The 16,503-nt window shown below is 42.8% G+C and overlaps 1 protein-coding gene and 1 long non-coding RNA gene across 7 annotated transcripts in view; both read left to right on the top strand.

Moving 5' to 3' along the window:
- The first annotated feature begins 381 nt into the window (after positions 1 to 381).
- Positions 382 to 6,924, top strand: LOC142019878 (uncharacterized). The gene is made up of 3 exons (XR_012647206.1): positions 382 to 489; positions 1,910 to 2,012; positions 6,868 to 6,924. It is a non-coding gene; the product is annotated as an uncharacterized LOC142019878 (long non-coding RNA).
- A 4,099-nt stretch (positions 6,925 to 11,023) lies between these two features.
- MEGF11 (multiple EGF like domains 11) overlaps positions 11,024 to 16,503 on the top strand; it is a 442,774-nt gene continuing 437,294 nt past the window's right edge. For all 6 annotated transcript variants that reach the window (XM_075006971.1, XM_075006969.1, XM_075006966.1 and 3 more), the window contains exon 1: positions 11,024 to 11,234. The gene's annotated coding sequence lies outside the window, so the exon portion shown is untranslated. The remainder of the gene's footprint in view (positions 11,235 to 16,503) is intronic.

Raw genomic sequence — 16,503 nt, 5'->3', positions numbered from 1 at the left:
CTGTTCTTAGATAGTTTGGAGTTAATTTTAGCTGGGGGCATTGTGACATCAAAAGTTACTAAACCAATTGTCCTAGAAGAGACTTAAGAACATAAGAACATAAGAATGGCCATACTGGGTCAGACCAAAGGTCCATCCAGCCCAGTATCCCGTCTGCCGACAGTGGCCAATGCCGGGTGCCCCAGAGAAGGAGAACAGAAGACAATGATCAAGTGATTTATCTCCTGCCATCCATCTCCTGCCCTTGTACTGAAGGCTAGGGCACCATACTTTACCCCTGGCTAATAGCCATTTATGGACCTAACCTGCAAAAATTTATCAAGCTCTTTTTTAAACCCTAATAGAGTCCTGGCCTTCACAGCCTCCTCCGGCAAGGAGTTCCACAGGTTGACTGTGCGCTGTGTGAAGAAAAATTTCCTTTTATTAGTTTTGAACCTACTACCCATCAATTTCATTTGGTGTCCCCTAGTTCTTGTATTATGGGAAAAGGTAAATAATTTTTCTATATTCACTTTCTCCACACCATTCATGATTTTATATACCTCTATCATATCGCCCCTCAATCGCCTCTTTTCCAAACTGAAAAGTCCCAGTCTCTCTAGCCTCTCCCCATATGGGACCCGTTCCAAACCCCTAATCATCTTGGTCGCCCTTTTCTGAACCTTTTCTAATGCCAATATATCTTTTTTGAGGTGAGGAGACCACATCTGCACGCAGTACTCAAGATGTGGGCGTACCATAGTTTTATATAGGGGAAGTATGATATCTTTTGTCTTATTATCTATCCCTTTTTTAATAATTCCTAACATCCTATTTGCTTTACTAACTGCCGCTGCACACTGCGTGGATGTCTTCAGAGAACTATCCACTATAACTCCAAGATCCCTTTCCTGATCTGTCGTAGCTAAATTTGACCCCATCATGTTGTACGTGTAATTTGGGTTATTTTTTCCAATGTGCATTACCTTACACTTACCCACATTAAATTTCATTTGCCATTTTGCTGCCCAATCACTCAGTTTGCTGAGATCTTTTTGTAGTTCTTCACAATCCCTTTTGGTTTTGACTGTCCTGAACAACTTGGTGTCATCTGCAAACTTTGCCACCTCACTGCTTACCTCATTTTCTAGATCATTGATGAACAAGTTGAACAGGATCGGTCCCAGGCCTGACCCCTGGGGAACACCACTAGTTACCCCCCTCCATTGTGAAAATTCACCATTTATTCCAACCCTTTGTTTTCTGTCTTTTAACCAATTCCCGATCCATGAAAGGATCTTTCCTCCTATCCCATGACCGCCTAATTTACATAAATGCCTTTGGTGTGGGACTGTGTCAAAGGCTTTCTGGAAATCTAGGTATATTATGTCCACTGGGTGCCCCTTGGCTGCATGTTTATTAACCCCTTCAAAGAATTCTAATAGATTAGTTAGACACGACTTCCCTCTGCAGAAACCATGCTGACTTTTGCATAATTTAATTATGCATAATTTGCATAATTCAGTCCTGTTGGTAAAAATGCTGTAAAAGTTGTCTCTGATGTCTTCCTGCATTTTCAGAAATGATATTTCACAGCAGTGATTCAACAGAACATGTGAAGTCTCCAGTTTAACAGGAGATATAACTTTTCAATGGAAATTGTATTTTGCTATGTTAATAAACATGCACAAACTCCAGTGAAGATATTTGTAGCATAATTAATGTTATTTTGGAACACACTTTAGGTAACTAGATTTTCATCTTCCCGTGTGAACCTGCAGAATGCTGGAGTCAGCATATTTGCTTAGTAAAATAACTTGAGAGATATTTAAGTAATTGATTATATGGAAAATAGCACCTTCCTTTTTATCATCTCACTAATTCTGTCATCCATGATATCTCTAATTTATTTTTCTGTTTTAATTCTCAGCTATTCTTCTAGTCACATGCAGCACAGCTAGTGCATGGTGGCACTTGTGACTACAACAAGTGGATTAGAAAACAATGAAAAGTAGCTTGAACTGATGTAAAAGGTATGAAGGACTATTATAAGTGTCTTCCTATTATGGATCCAAAGTCCACTGAAATCAGTAGAAAGGCTCTTAATAACTTCCCTGGACTTTGTATCAACCCCCAAATTCAGAGTCAATACCTAGATGTTTATTTTTGAATGAGGAAACAGTATATCTGAGGAAAGGCTGCACTTAAACACTGCTTCTAATATAACCAAATAATTCACTTTTATCTGGTATACTAGATTGTATTCATACATGCCATGCCCTGCTGATCATACCATGTGGGAGCATGGTATTGCTTTACCATACCATTGCTGATCTGCTGATTCTGATTAACTTTTGAAATTTGTGAATTTATCCACATCCTGCTCATCCTCCATTTGATTTTAAGGGTAGTGGACAGAACTGTTACAGTCAGAAAGACTATTCGGGGCATAACAGTTCTTTAAAAAGATACTACAACTGTGACTATTTATTTTTGTCTCCTGAAATTTGTGTATTTTACTTTTTGGCATAACATGTCTGTTCTATCCCCTTCTTCCTATAATAAAGGACTAAGTGTGCAGTGTCCTTAGGATTTGCTGGATGTGATGAAAATGGATTTATGCTGATTAGAGTTGATGTGACTGAAATGCTGTGTATTTATTAATTTCCTACCTTTAATTTTGCTACTTAGTCATATGCTATCAAAAAGCTTAGAAATATTTTTGTTATAAGACAGAAAAAATTGCTAAAGAAATTATTTAGAGTACACTGTAGCTTTAGGAATATATAAATTTCTGACAGAAGTTGAACTTTTACTTTATCCATGGATGCTGATTAGTAGAGATGGTTGAAAATTAAAAGAAAATGTTGCAAAACTTTTTATTTTTTTTTGTTTGAAATAAAACAATTTTTGGGTGGAGATTTCCAGCAACCTTGTTATCCTGTTTTTTTAATCAAAAATTCAATGAAAAATTCCTTGGTATTATTTTTTAAAACATTTCTATTTAATTATAAACAATATATATTTCTATAGCATCAACCGTGGCTGGAGCTCAGTGTGCTTTACCTTTATTAATTAATGATTCAAAACCCACCATGCCTCTTTACAATGTAATAGACATCCCATTTTTACAGATGGGAAACAGAGGCATAGATAGACAATAGGCCTTTCCAGCATCTAAAGTGAATAGAAACATTCCTTTTAATTTTAACAGGAACTGAATCGGCCCCTAGAAGGCACACAGTCACATTATGGGCTGTCCATCCCTACGCAATCCACAAGGAAATGGAAACAATAAAAGGTCTCAGGCCAGATTAAACTCCCTATCCTCTCAAATTCTATACCTTTCACCCCATGGGATAGCTGATGGCTGCTGGGACTGCCATAATGCAAGTGGCAAAATTAGTTATATAAATGTAGACAATGAAATAAATACTTAAGTGGGATTCAAATGGATACTAACCCATCAGAAGAATACTTGCAAAGATTCTAGTAGGGACTGGCCACAAAGAAAAATCCACAATTTATTTCAGCTTCTGCCTGCTTTGTGCTATTTATAGATTTTAAGGCCATCCAGGATCATTGTGTTCATCTAGCCTGACCTGTAGAGCACAGGCCAGAGAACTTGCCCCAAATAATTTTGGAGTATATATACAACATTCTATCTTGATTTGAAAAGGGTTAGTGGTACAGAGTCCACAATGACCATGGATAAATGGTTCCAGTGATTAATTACTCTCTGTTAAAAATCTGTATGTTATTTACAGTCTAATTTTTGTCTAGCTTCAACTTCCATCCTTCGGATTGTGTTAGATCTTTCTCTGCTATTAAATATTTGTTCCCTGGGTAGGTACTAATAGGTTGTAATCACGTCAGCCCTTAACCTTCCCTTTAAGATAAATAGAGTGATCTCCTTTAGTCTACTACAAAAAGGAAGGTTTTCTAATCCATTAATCATTCTCTGGAACATATCCAATTTATCAATATATAACTTATATGAGACTGATGGAACCACAACTGTTTTTGAAAGGAACACAGCTATATAGTGCAGTGCATGTTTCATAGTACATGCAAACCATTCAATTTGCTACAGATAGCATTTTCCTCAATATTAAGGCCATCAGGAAACAAGGGTTGGAGGACAAGCAGCCAAGTTGTAAATTGAATTTAGGCCAATGTTTCCAGAAATACTGTATGTATGTATATATATAGTACACATAGTGATGTCTCTAGGATTTATTTCAGCATGAGAGCTCTGCAAGTCCCCATCAAGTTTAACCTGTATTTTAACTTCATTAGCTTTAGTCTTGCTGGTACAGTTGAATCTCTATAATCTGGATTCTCTCATCCAGCAAAATCCCTGTTTTAGCACTGTGGGTGACCCCCAAGGGTGCTCTGGGGCTGGACCACTCATTGGGAAAAACTGGCACAGAGCCGCCCCTCTGCACACCTCCCCCACATGCCAATGGCCTTGCACTTAGCACCTCATCTCCTGCCCTTACAGAGCTTCTGGAGTGCTACAGACATTCAAGATCAGAGAGGAAGGGTGAGGTACAGGGAAGGGTTGTGCTCAGGGGAAGAGGCAGGGCAGCTGTGGAACCTGGTAGCCAGGACTCTAGTTGGCAACAGAGGTGCTGGCATTGACCTCCCTTGTTCTGACAATTTCTTTTTTTCAGGACTGGACAGAACCCAGTGGTGCTGGACTAGGAAGATTCAATTTATACTCGTGTAACGCTGACAGACCCAGGTTGCGGGCACCAGGGGGCTTTAGCCCCTATGATCGCAGGTTCAATCCCTGGTGCAAGCGATCCGGGCCTGTAACAGACTTCACTCACCCTAGTATGAGGTCTCAGTGCCTCTGGGTACTACACTAGGAAGTGTAGGTTATTGCCTGGTCCAGACAGCATTCTCCTAAGGGAGACCGGACAGGTATGGCCATCTGTCCTCTCGTATTTTTACCTGGGGAGTAGCACTAAGTTTTAGGAAATCAGCCCTCCGAGGGGGAGATTGCACTGAACCATATATACCCCAGCTGTGGCCAGTTCTGCCTGCCTTTGGGGCTGTTCTAGCCTTTTAGGTAGCAGCAGAGCAGTAACAATTGCTTTATATCACCATCCTCCACAGTGAACTTCATGCTGCCTGTGGTCATACCAACATTAGCTGCTGTGACCCAGGGCTGTACCTAGGCCAGAATTTCAAGGATACAAAGGCTTAGTCCTGGACTATTTTGTTGTTTAAATGGTGCTCATTTGAACGACTAGTGGATTCAGAGACTAGGTAGCAGGCTACATAGACCCTATAACCTCTAGGCTGCAGTTGCAACCTGGCCTAGAATGTCTATTCACTTCTGATGGCAATTTGATGACCTATGTGAAATGAATTTGGTTGGTGAGTCAAGTTCCCAGTGTACAGATGTTCACCAGCACATCTGGTAGTAACTAGCAACAGCCACAGACAGCAGACTGGGCATCAGAATAGAGCATCCTCTCTCTCCAAGAGGCAGTTACTTCAGGTCAGTGTGATGGTACTTCAGGGTGGCAATGGGCTTCCCCCTGGAGACGGGAGAAATCTTGTGTCCAAGACCCTCACCCTCAATCCAGCAGTTTTCACTAGAAAGAAATTAGTGGCTTTTCACCTATTTGCCATTACTATTAGTTATGTATTCTATGTGCTTCTTTCCATATTTTTCATTATAAGAGGTCTCTTTTCCACTCTGTGCACATGCATAACTTTTATTAATGTTAATAACTTAAATTATCCCAGAGTGATTGTCCATCTTTTTCAGTATTCTTCCCTAACACTGACCAATATGCTTCAAGGGAAGGCAAAATTCCACTATACATTTGCTGAAATGCACCCAGGGACATTAGGCAATTTTGTGCATAATACATTAAGAAGAATATTTGTATTGATCTTAAGTGGCATTCAGCTTATGGCTGAAAGCAGGAGGATTTACAGTTTTTGTAATTTTATTTTTGCTAGTATGACTGCATACACTGTTCTGATTCATAGCCATAGTTTATCTGTTTATTGAACTAAGCTATTATCTTAGTCAAAACCTGCAGCAGGGTGTTCCACAGATGAATTATATGTTACACTTGATTTTTGTTGCCTTTAAGTACCTTCTTTCATCTTGTAGGTTGGTGAAGAATAAATCACCATACTCAATTAATTTGCTTTATATGATTTGTGTTTACATACCAACATTTAGCTAAAGGTGGCCCAAATGTAGGTTTTGTGTAAGTGGTGATAATTCCATTTAAGTTAATGGTGTTGCTTCCTCCTACATCAGGACTAAACTATTTCTCCTGCCTCCTACCCTTATTAAATTAAGCATACTATTATACCCTCCAAAGTAGGTGCATGGCACCCACTAAAATCAGTAAGTACTACAAGAACACACCCCATGGTAGAAATTGGTCTTGTATAAGATTAGACTTACAAGAAATCCATAATTACTAGCCCTATCTCAGCTAATTTTCACTGTCCTGCTCTAAATCCTGTAGAAGCTTACATGCATATGTGGACAACTTATGGGCCTGATTGAAACTCCACAGAAGTTAATAGATTCCTATTGACATAAATGGGCACTGGATCAGGCACTACACAATTTTCTGTTCTTCCTCAGTTAGAAGGGTGAAAGATTAATGTAGCATGCATCCTTCTTACCTGAGGGGGTCTGAGTGCAAAAGGAAATGAAAGTTGCATCTGGACATAGGCTCAAACTAGGAACATGACATGTAGACTCCTTTAGGGGAGGTCATTTCTGCATCTTGGACCTGTCTCCAGAGCTATTAGTCAACAGTCGTGACAGACTCAAATGAAATATCATTCCTAAAAATGCAGATGTTACATTTCTAATCAAGGGCTCAATTCACCTCTCCTTAGGTAAATCTCCCAGTGAAGTCAAGAGCAGACTGCAGAATTGGGTCCCAAGAAGCTGGATTTTCTACCGGATCTAAATCTAATATATTTTAATTCGATATGGATGGTTTGTGTAACTAGAAGAGAGCCAGATTTAAGGAGGCCAGTACTATTATTCAACATTATTAATGATGATGTCTACTGGTAGAGTCTCAAAAACGAGAAAACTAATAAATTTTACATATTGAAAAAAATCACAGCTAGATCAAACAAATATATAAATTCTTTAAAGTATTTAATATGTGTTAAGAGGACAGAATGATAAATTCAATATTGAAAACTAATATCAAGTTTACAATTACATGCCATTTATCATCACTGATTGCACAGACAGCATCTTATTGCAAGGAACGACATGATTCATAAACTGACACCCTGAACAGTCCTATTAAAAAAAAAAAGTAAAAATTCTTGCTACATCTTAAAAGTCTTGTTTTTCTCTTCTACCATTATTGTCAACCATAACTTGCATATCCAGAAATAAATCATGCATGTTTAATTTCTTGAGTTCAACAATGAATGGGGCAATTACTGTGTGTGAGGTAGAACTGATACTTTCAGAAACAAAAAAATGAGCCAATATTTTATTGTTCTCTGCAGGACCTATTCTTCTCCTTAGGAAAAGAAAAGGCATACTGAAAATGTGAAAGTAGACAAGAAGCCGGTTCTGAATTAGACTGATGGAAGCAGGCGCATAGAAGCCACCAAAGTCATTACAAATGTGGATTGAGTATGAAAAGAAAGAAGGTAGGAATGGTGCCTTCATATTCATCAGATCTGCTCCCTAAGTAAAATCTCTGAAATTAATGGCAAAACTTCTCTTGACTTTCAGTGGGGTCTGAATTTTATACTGAATATAGTGAAAGTCAGACATACTTGCTGTTGTAAAACAGCTATATACTTTCAACTTCTGTCATCCCAGCAGAACTCTGGGAATGAACTCCTCTTTGGTGTAACTAGTACAAATTACCTCTCTGTATTACAGAAACAGTTCTTTCAAGCTTTTTATCTGTGTCTATAAGATAATTTCTAATTCCATGCTACTCATGTGTCCAGTCGTTGTATTGGCTTGCCCTTTATCAGCAATAAGATAGTTTGTAATTGCAGAGTCATCTTTGCAACTTCATTGTCTTCAGAATTTGCTCTCAGTTAAAGCCATGGTATGTTTGCCTATTATAAGCAGAGGCTTAATTTCAGGACAATGGGGCTGCATTGGTGAGCAGAATGTGCCATTCAGAATCTTGATTTCTGGCTCATTATTCTGAATTAGTGAACTTGGTTTTCAGATCCCAGGCTGGGTTTGCATGGACATAATGCCAGCCAACAGAATGGAAACCTTTACCTACATTGCTTTACTTGTAAACTGAGCCCATTTAATATGGAGTAATTAAAATAAATCAAAGTAGAGTCCCAATGCTGTTTTCCTTTTCACACCAAGTCCATGTCTAAAGTAGATTTGTACTTTACATAGAGATTGATATAAGGTTATGAGTAAAACAGAAGCCATTCACAAAAGGAGTAGTGTTTTTTTTTAAATCAAATCTACAGCTAGATGTACTGAAATCTACTAAAATGTTTTTTTCCTTCAGTACCCTATTCTCATCATGGGCCAAATCTTACATTTAAAATGTAACAGAATAGTCCATCAGTGGTTTTACTTGTCAATGGAATTTTTGAGTTGAGTAGGATTTTGCCTAAGCAAGAATTGCAGGATCAGGCCTTTTCTCTCTATCATGAAAAAAAGTACTTTCAGGAGCAAAGTAATTTTTTGATGTTTGGTAGCAAGAATGTCAAGGGCTGTCATAATTTTATATGTTATCCCTTTTAATTGGGAGTTCTGAATTAGCTGAAAGATGTATACATATAATGCAGTGCCTTGTTGGATATGTAATTTAGGAAGCTTAAGACATCTGTTTGTCATAGCAAGGATCTGAAGTAAATTATGTCCAGTTATTGGGCTGCAGCTCCATGTATTTTGGATTGCATTAATAGAATAACCTGTACATATTTGTTAAAGTTGAAGATTTGGAAAGCAGGAGATTTTCCACAGTTGGCCATTGTGAAGCCTAGTGATGAATCACAAACTGTGCCATTGGTATAGAACAACAAGCATGGATAATATTCTTAGTCAAATAGCAAAACAATTAACTTGACTATTTATTCAACAAATTTATTTCCAGGTTTAATCAATATTCAATGTCAGATATTGAAAATTTAATATACATGGTTGCTAATTTATTATTGATGTTTGTTAATGGGCAGTTGGTAAAAATAATTAAAAAAACAAGGGTGGGGGTGAATTCACCTCACAGACCCACAATTCTACAGTGCCTGATCATGTTTCCTTATCAGCTAGTGCTGATGAGAAATACCCTCCTGGAGATGCCAGAGACTAGGGAACTGGGTTTGCAAAAATGGGGACAAAAAGCCAGCAGTCATATAATTGTTCCTCCTTGACTTGACTTGCCCCAGAGGGCTTATGGGGGAGGGTCTAGAGAAGCCCTGGAGCTGGGTTCAGGAAAAAAAAATCAATGTGGCAAAGAGAGGGGCCTAGAGGCAACACAAGCTCAGTGTCAGGAATCAATAACTTTTCCAGGAAGCTAGGCACTTGCATCTGAGATGGAGTGCCTCTCATTGAAAATAAGGTGTGACTCAGCCCAAGCAAACTCTTTTTTTTTTTTTTTTTTGGCAGGGGGGTGGGAGGGAGAGATCTGCCCTCACCTGGAAATGTGCAAGTGGAATTCTACCAAAGGCACAGGGCTGGCAGCCCATATGAAATACATGAAAGTATTCTGTAGGCTGGACATCCATGGCCAGGCTGTGAGAAAGAGGCCCCTGAACATCGTGGCTGTGTTATACTGAGGGCTCTGCTCCTGTTCCTTACATATGAACAGAACTGGCAATTAAGGAATGCAGGATCAGGCCCAGCGTGGTTGCAGCAATTAGCCAATGATAAATATTACCACTTAGTCGTTGAACAGTGTTTTTCATTCTTCAAAACACTTTACAGACGCGAAATCACTTAGCTCGACAGCTAATTAAATTAGTAGTGGCTTGGGCATGTATATGAAATCACAGATCATAAACATTTTCTGTTAAGGGATTTTTATAGTACTTTTGTAACTCTTTCAGTACCGGGTTCTGAGGGAGAAATTAAAATCACCCCCCACCGTAGCTATTTGGGCATTCAGTAGCACTGAAGAGTCCAGAAGGACACCCCCTTCCCAGTGCTGCAGACCAGTTTAACAATCTGTGAGCTTCTGCTCTGGATTGAAAGGGGATTCTATGGAAGAGGCAATTTTTTCATCATACTTCCCCTTTCTTACCAGGGCTCCCAGTCCGTTGGTGGCAGCTTTAAGCAGCTGTTATCCATGTTGGGCTGCTTTAAGCAAGGCATGGAGAAAGCAGCGTTCGTGCGGAAATGCAGGGTCAGGCGGCACGCAGGAAACGCATGTGCACCTGCACATCCAGAGAAATTGAACTGGGCTAGAAGTTTGTATGGTCCCCTGATAAGCAAATCCAAGGAACTAGGGCTCTCCGGAGCGCAGGGTCTTTCAGGAACAGGGAGCTGCTGGGCTGCCACGAGCCCCTTTGCGTGAGCGACTATGCAGCCTCATACACGCACATTTGCAACGAGCGGTGGGCCAAGCTTGTGCCCGAGGTGGGGCCCAGGCTGGAACCTCTGTCTTTAAGACTAATCGTGGAATGCGCGTGTAACAGAAAAAGCACCCCATGCAATGTCCGCCCCCCGCCACCCCCGGACGCCTACCTAACGCCAGGACAACCCCAGCCATGCCCAGCAGGGAGCTGGAGATGCACCCTATGCAATGCGTATTCCCTTCCCCTGCAAGCCCGGCTAACGCCAGGACAACCCCAGCCACGCCCAGAAGGGAGCTGGAGATGCACCCCATGAAATGCCCGCCCCCTTCCCGTGCAAGCCCAACTAACGCCCGCGCCCCGAAACCACGCCCAGCCCGGCAGGGGACTGGAAAGTTGCTCCGCTTGGGCTCGCCGGGAACTGCTCAGATGCCGTCAGGCGAGCCTAAGGCGGCTGCAGCAGCAGCCGGGAGTTCGCACGGAGCGGTCCCGGAGCGCCGCTGCTGGGGGCGAGGCTGCGCTGCGGAGTGACGGGCGCCCAGTCCCCTCCCCCGAGGCCCCCGGGAGGCGGGTTTAAGGGCCGTCGCGTGGCCGCTGCAACTTTGCCAACAGAGCCCCAGCGGCGCCCGGAGCCTGCAGCAGCAGCGGCCGTTCCAGCCGGCTCCCCTCACTGCAGCCGGCTGCTGCTCCAAGCTCGCGGCGCCCAGCCCCGCAGCTGCAGGGACGGCTCCGAGGTAGGTGAGATCGGGGCCCGGCGGCTGCCTCGCGGTGCATCCCCCCGGGCAGAGGGCTCCCTTCGCGCCGCTGTGCGGGCCCTGCCCCGCTGCACAAACAGCCCTAGCGGCTGGATTTGGGCGAATCCCTCCCCGTCCCCGGCGCTGTCCCGGGTGCGCGCTGGGGCTCCTCTCTTCTCCCCACTCTGATGGGGGCAGCGCTGCGGGAGTAACTTTCTCCCGGCGGCAGGGGGCAGGTCCTGCTGCCGCGCTCGGCCTGGGCCCCTCGCCCGGGCGCTGGGTGACCGGCTCCCCGCGGGCTGCTGCAGTGCGCGCTGGGTGGGTGGCCCTCAGGGGTGCTGGGATGTGCCTCACTGCGACCGCTCTGGGCGGCTAAATGCGCACTGCCGCCGGCGGGAGCCGGGGCCAGGTCTAGGGGAGGTCGGCGCATCAGCAGCCCTGGGCAGGGCGGTCCGCCGCGTCGCCCAAACTTCGGGGCTGTTAATCCCCCGCTGCAGCCACTGTGCAAGTGGCTGCTTCGCAGAGATCGTCCCGGAAAGCCAGGGCAGCTGTCCTGGGAAACACCGCCTCCCTTAGCTCTTATTTACACCACTCCTCGTGTGAGAACCCCATGCCCAAACCGGCGGCAGCCGGGACGTTCGGAGTTAACTAGACAGAGAGACGCGTGTGTGTGTCTGTTTGAAATTCAGATCTTCATTTTCCCACAGCAGGTTGTTACATTGGCTGTTTGCAGCCCGTCTAAGTTCCAGATTCAGTCAGACGGGGGAACTCCCGCTCCCGGAATACACTCCCCTAAGTATAAATCTCAATTGTCACTTTCTCCTAGTTAGTCTTAGATCTTCTGATGTCATGCTCACAGAGCGAAATACAGCCCAGGGGTTTTGCTTGTGGTTGCCTGAGATAAAAGTGACATGAACCAATTGGACCCATCTCAGTGGATGTGCAGGAGACCCCATTGTGGGATACTAGTTTGTGTGGTCATGTTTGGTATAATGCCATGGGATCTGATCCCACTGAAGTCAGCAGGAATAACTTTATTGGGCTTACTCTCAGGTCAGTGAGTGATCCTGCTCCAAGCGCATAAAGTTATTCATGTGTTTGCAGAATCAGTCTTGGCAGAAGTATTGTACCTGAATTTCTACTGGTCAACAACTAAGTTACAAGGAATCTTTGGCTCTCAATTTGTTGAACTTGGTTTTCATAACACCTCCTGTTACTGCAAAGGCAGCTCTGAAAAAATTTCACTGAGGCAGCTTATTAAAGATTCCTGGAGGCTGTTTTGTTGAATCAAGTTTTTGGCTACATGAAGCTTGGTAATTTTTAGAGAAAAAAATGGTGCTCCCCCCTGCCCATTGCCACAACCCCTCCACCATCACCACCACTTCATAAACTTATGTCAGTTTGGTTTTACAATTAGGTGGCTGAGGCAGTTTGCTGTCTTACAGTGAGGCATTTTATGTTGCGGTTAGTGTCTTAATTAAAAAAGCACTCAGCAGTTGTGATGAGTTCTTATTGTTATAATTAATGAAGTTTGTGGTTTTTAGTTGGAACTATAAGACTGAACGCATGATCTTTTTCCCCTTTGTGCATATGGATGGGGGAATTTTTTCACTCATAAATGGCCAAAGGGACGGTTCAGATTTTTGCTGACAAGCCATCATGCTTTAGATGTTAAATACCAGATTTAATTTTTAAAGCAAATGTACACAGTGAAATTATAAATCCCTGAACACGGGGATTTATAATGGAAATGTGTGTATTCTTTTAAATGTATCCCATGTGAACTACCTCTCTGTACTAAGATCACAATTCTTTAAAGCCTTTTGTCTATGTCTGTAAATTCATTTTTAATTCCATGCTACTACTAAGCGTGTGCCTGGTTGTTTTCCAAATCATGTGGTATGAGCAACTATTTAAATATAATTTTTATACTGTTTTGATTGCTTAGTTTAAACAGACGAATGCTGCATACTACTGTATTGTATACTAAAATGCTTCTACATAATGGCTATTTTTGGCAGTACTGCTGCACAGGTCCCTGGGGCAGGATTATAAATGGAATATTTTTACAGTTCCCAGATACTTTTCTAATAGTTATAAGGTCTTGTATTTGGCGTATCAGAGCTGCAGAAGTTGGGGACCATGGAAATTGTAGTGGTGGAGCTGAAGGCCTGTAGGGGGAGCACATTCCCATGCAGTACTATATTACCATTCACACCTTTCTTTAAGGGTTGCTGGATGTACTCCCAACTGCTGTTGGTCCTCTAAGGGCTGACAGGTGCATAGTAGAGGTGTGGTGGTCTCCCCCAAACGGCCCAGGCAGACCTCTTCGTGTGTCAAGTATCTCTGGATGTACCACTTCACCGCCTGCATTGGTGTTCTAGTGCACAAAGTGATTCCTTGTGTTGTCCCCTCATGGTGCACATGCACACAGTGGTGGTCATCCAAAAGTTCATTGAAATCATTGGAAGTCTTCTGTTTGCCTCAGTGGGCTTTGGAGCAGTCCCTAAGTGAGTATGTGTGTTGTCTCTGTCTCAGGTGCATCCATGTGTTATCTGTATCTTAAGTGTAATGAAGAAATGATTTGAACCAAGTAACAGGCAAAGTCTGAGACAACGGAAATAATTATCTGTCATCATGAGTAAACAAGTTACTGTGCAGGGCTGTCAGGTATTAATGAAAAGGAAGAAGAAAAATCATCATTGTTACTGAAGCTGACAGAACTGATGTCATTGTTGGCGCTGCCCTTTACGCCAGTGTTTGCAAAATTATATGTAGGAGCTCACTGAGTAGCTCCTATAAGCTGAGAAGAGAGAGATGGAAAAAGCTGGTAGAAGAGTTGAAGGGCTGCTCACGAAGCCCAAATAGCATGGTCTTTCCCTGTTACTCTCAGTGTGTGTACTGTGATCTGTGCACATGCATGTGACAGTTCTTAAAAAAAAAAGTGACACTGACCTTGGAAATTGGTGAAAATGGGCCAGGTGTCTGGAACATCGCTGAATTATACCAGCTGAGGATCTGGTCCGTATGTCCAAAGTGATGTCTGCAGCATAAAGAGAAGCTCAGTTTTCCAGCAAAATTGACCAAAATGAAATCTAGAATGTTGTGGGATTTGTATGATAGGCCCATGTAAGCCAGGCAGTTTCTGTCCTCTGACTACCTGCTCTGCATCTGCTAGGTCATGGGTTCTCAAACTTCATTACCCCATGATCCCCTTCTGACAAGAAAAAATGATTACTCAACCCCAGAAGTATGAACTGAAACTTGAGCCCATCAGAGCTCCACTTCCCCAGGCTGGTGGGGGGCCAAGGGCTTCAGCCCCAGGCGGGTGACCTGTAACCTGAACCCTGTCTCTCTCAGGGCTGAAGCCCTCTGGTCTTGACTCCAACCCCTGGGAGTGGGGCTTTGGCCTCACATGGTGGATCTTGGGCTTTATTACCAGGCCTTAGCAAGTCTAACATTAGCCCTGGTACTCCATTAAAATAGGGTTGTGACCCACAGTTTGAGAACCTTTGTGCTAGGGACGGCATTGAAACTTACACAAATCCTTCTCTCCCTAAGAAAGAAATCCCAGAGAAATGCCAGCAATTCAGTGGGCTGAGAGGAGAGCCTGTGCTGCTTGCTCATGATTGCAAACAAGAGAAAAGCTGGTCGGTCTCATAATCTTTGCATTATTTCCCATCAGAACTGTTACTGAGTGGTATGCTTTACAACAGCCTCAGGAGGGAGGCTAGCAAATGGAACGGGCACGCTGGTGGAACGTTTTCATTACGAGAAACCAGCTCTGCTGCTGGCCATGCGACTTCATTCTGCAGCCTAGCAACCCAACATGTTTTTTGATCACTGAAAGTTGCTTTGAACATATTTTAAAATGTCTTGTGTTCGGGTATGATAATTTAAAGGTGTGTCAGAGGTGAGAGGGGTGACCCTCCAAAAGTCTCCGTATACTTCTCTGTTCGGCCTGTTGAGAGATGAGGCCAAGTTGCAAAGTGCAGACCCAGATCCAAGTGACCTCAAAGACCTGGGGTTTTGGAGCCCCACATTTACAGCTAAACTTTTGCCAGCTATCATGGTTTTATGACAAGATTTGTGACACATGGTATTTTTGTTAAAGCTCCATGTTCTGAGTCCTGCGACATGCATGAGTATTTCAGCTTTCAAATAAGCCCCCAACCTCTCCGAAAACAGGGGGGAGGGATTTTAGCTATTTAGTTGTAGAGAAAATCTTGAAAATGTGACCCTCTTGAAAGCTCCAGATTCAGAAGAAAGCACCTAGCATTTATTATTTTTATAGCTTTATGATTTTTAAGCTAAATTTAGGATGGGGGGAGCCGGAGTCTTGGGTTTGAATGCCTTTGGTCATTGATGTAGGGATCTGAGCAGCACCCTAAGGCAGTGGTTCTTAACCAGGGGTACTTGTACCTCTGTGGGAATGCAGAGCTCTTCCAGAGGGTACATAAACTGTGTTTCTCAACTTTTTTTAATGACAAAAAAAATTGGACTTATTTGTGTTCATCTAATGTTTTTATTTATCCTTTTTGCACAGTGATACGTGTGGTGTCAAGTTTATTGCCTGTAGGCGATTTCTTCCAACCAACCAGTTATGGTTAAGTTGCTTAAACAAATGTGTTGCAATGGGAGGAAAAATAGTGTCTGAAAACTGTAGGTACTGGGGTACTTTTTTTTGGAAAAAGGGTTACATTATAACAAAAGGTTGAGAAACATTGCCCTAAGGCATGTCTGCGCTTAGAGCTGGAGATAGAAATTCCAGCTTGAGGAGACATACCTGCACTAGCTGTAGCTGAGTCAGGGTGCTAAAAATGTAGTGTAGATGCAGTGGTGGGACAGGCCGGCTGCTTTGAGTACATGCCTATAATCTTGGATGAGTATGTACCTTGGCATCTAGTGCTTCCTGCTGTTCACACTGCTGCAATGACACTCTTTAGCATGCTAGCTTGAGCAAAGCTAGCAGAAGTGTTTCTCCTTGAGATGCAGTTCCTGCTTGAAGCATAGAAATGCCCATACTGTTTTTAGTCGTTTTGTAAATTGACTTTTGACAGTTTTTTGTTAGATTTTTGTACACCAAGGGCCAGATCTTTTTCCCACCCTGACCAGCAGGGGAGAAATGTGGGGAATTCCCTGGACAGAGACCCTTTCATCCAGTGCACGGAACAGTCACAGAGCTGCTGTTCCATTATGCCCTGTGGCTGATGCTCATGTTCTGTGCTGGAGGTATGCCCAGTGCCTTCTCCATTTAATTTCCTCATGT

This window comes from Carettochelys insculpta, chromosome 12 (assembly GCF_033958435.1).
Source record: "Carettochelys insculpta isolate YL-2023 chromosome 12, ASM3395843v1, whole genome shotgun sequence".
Classification (NCBI taxonomy): domain Eukaryota; kingdom Metazoa; phylum Chordata; order Testudines; family Carettochelyidae; genus Carettochelys; species Carettochelys insculpta.
This window is presented reverse-complemented; position numbering and strand designations above follow the sequence as displayed.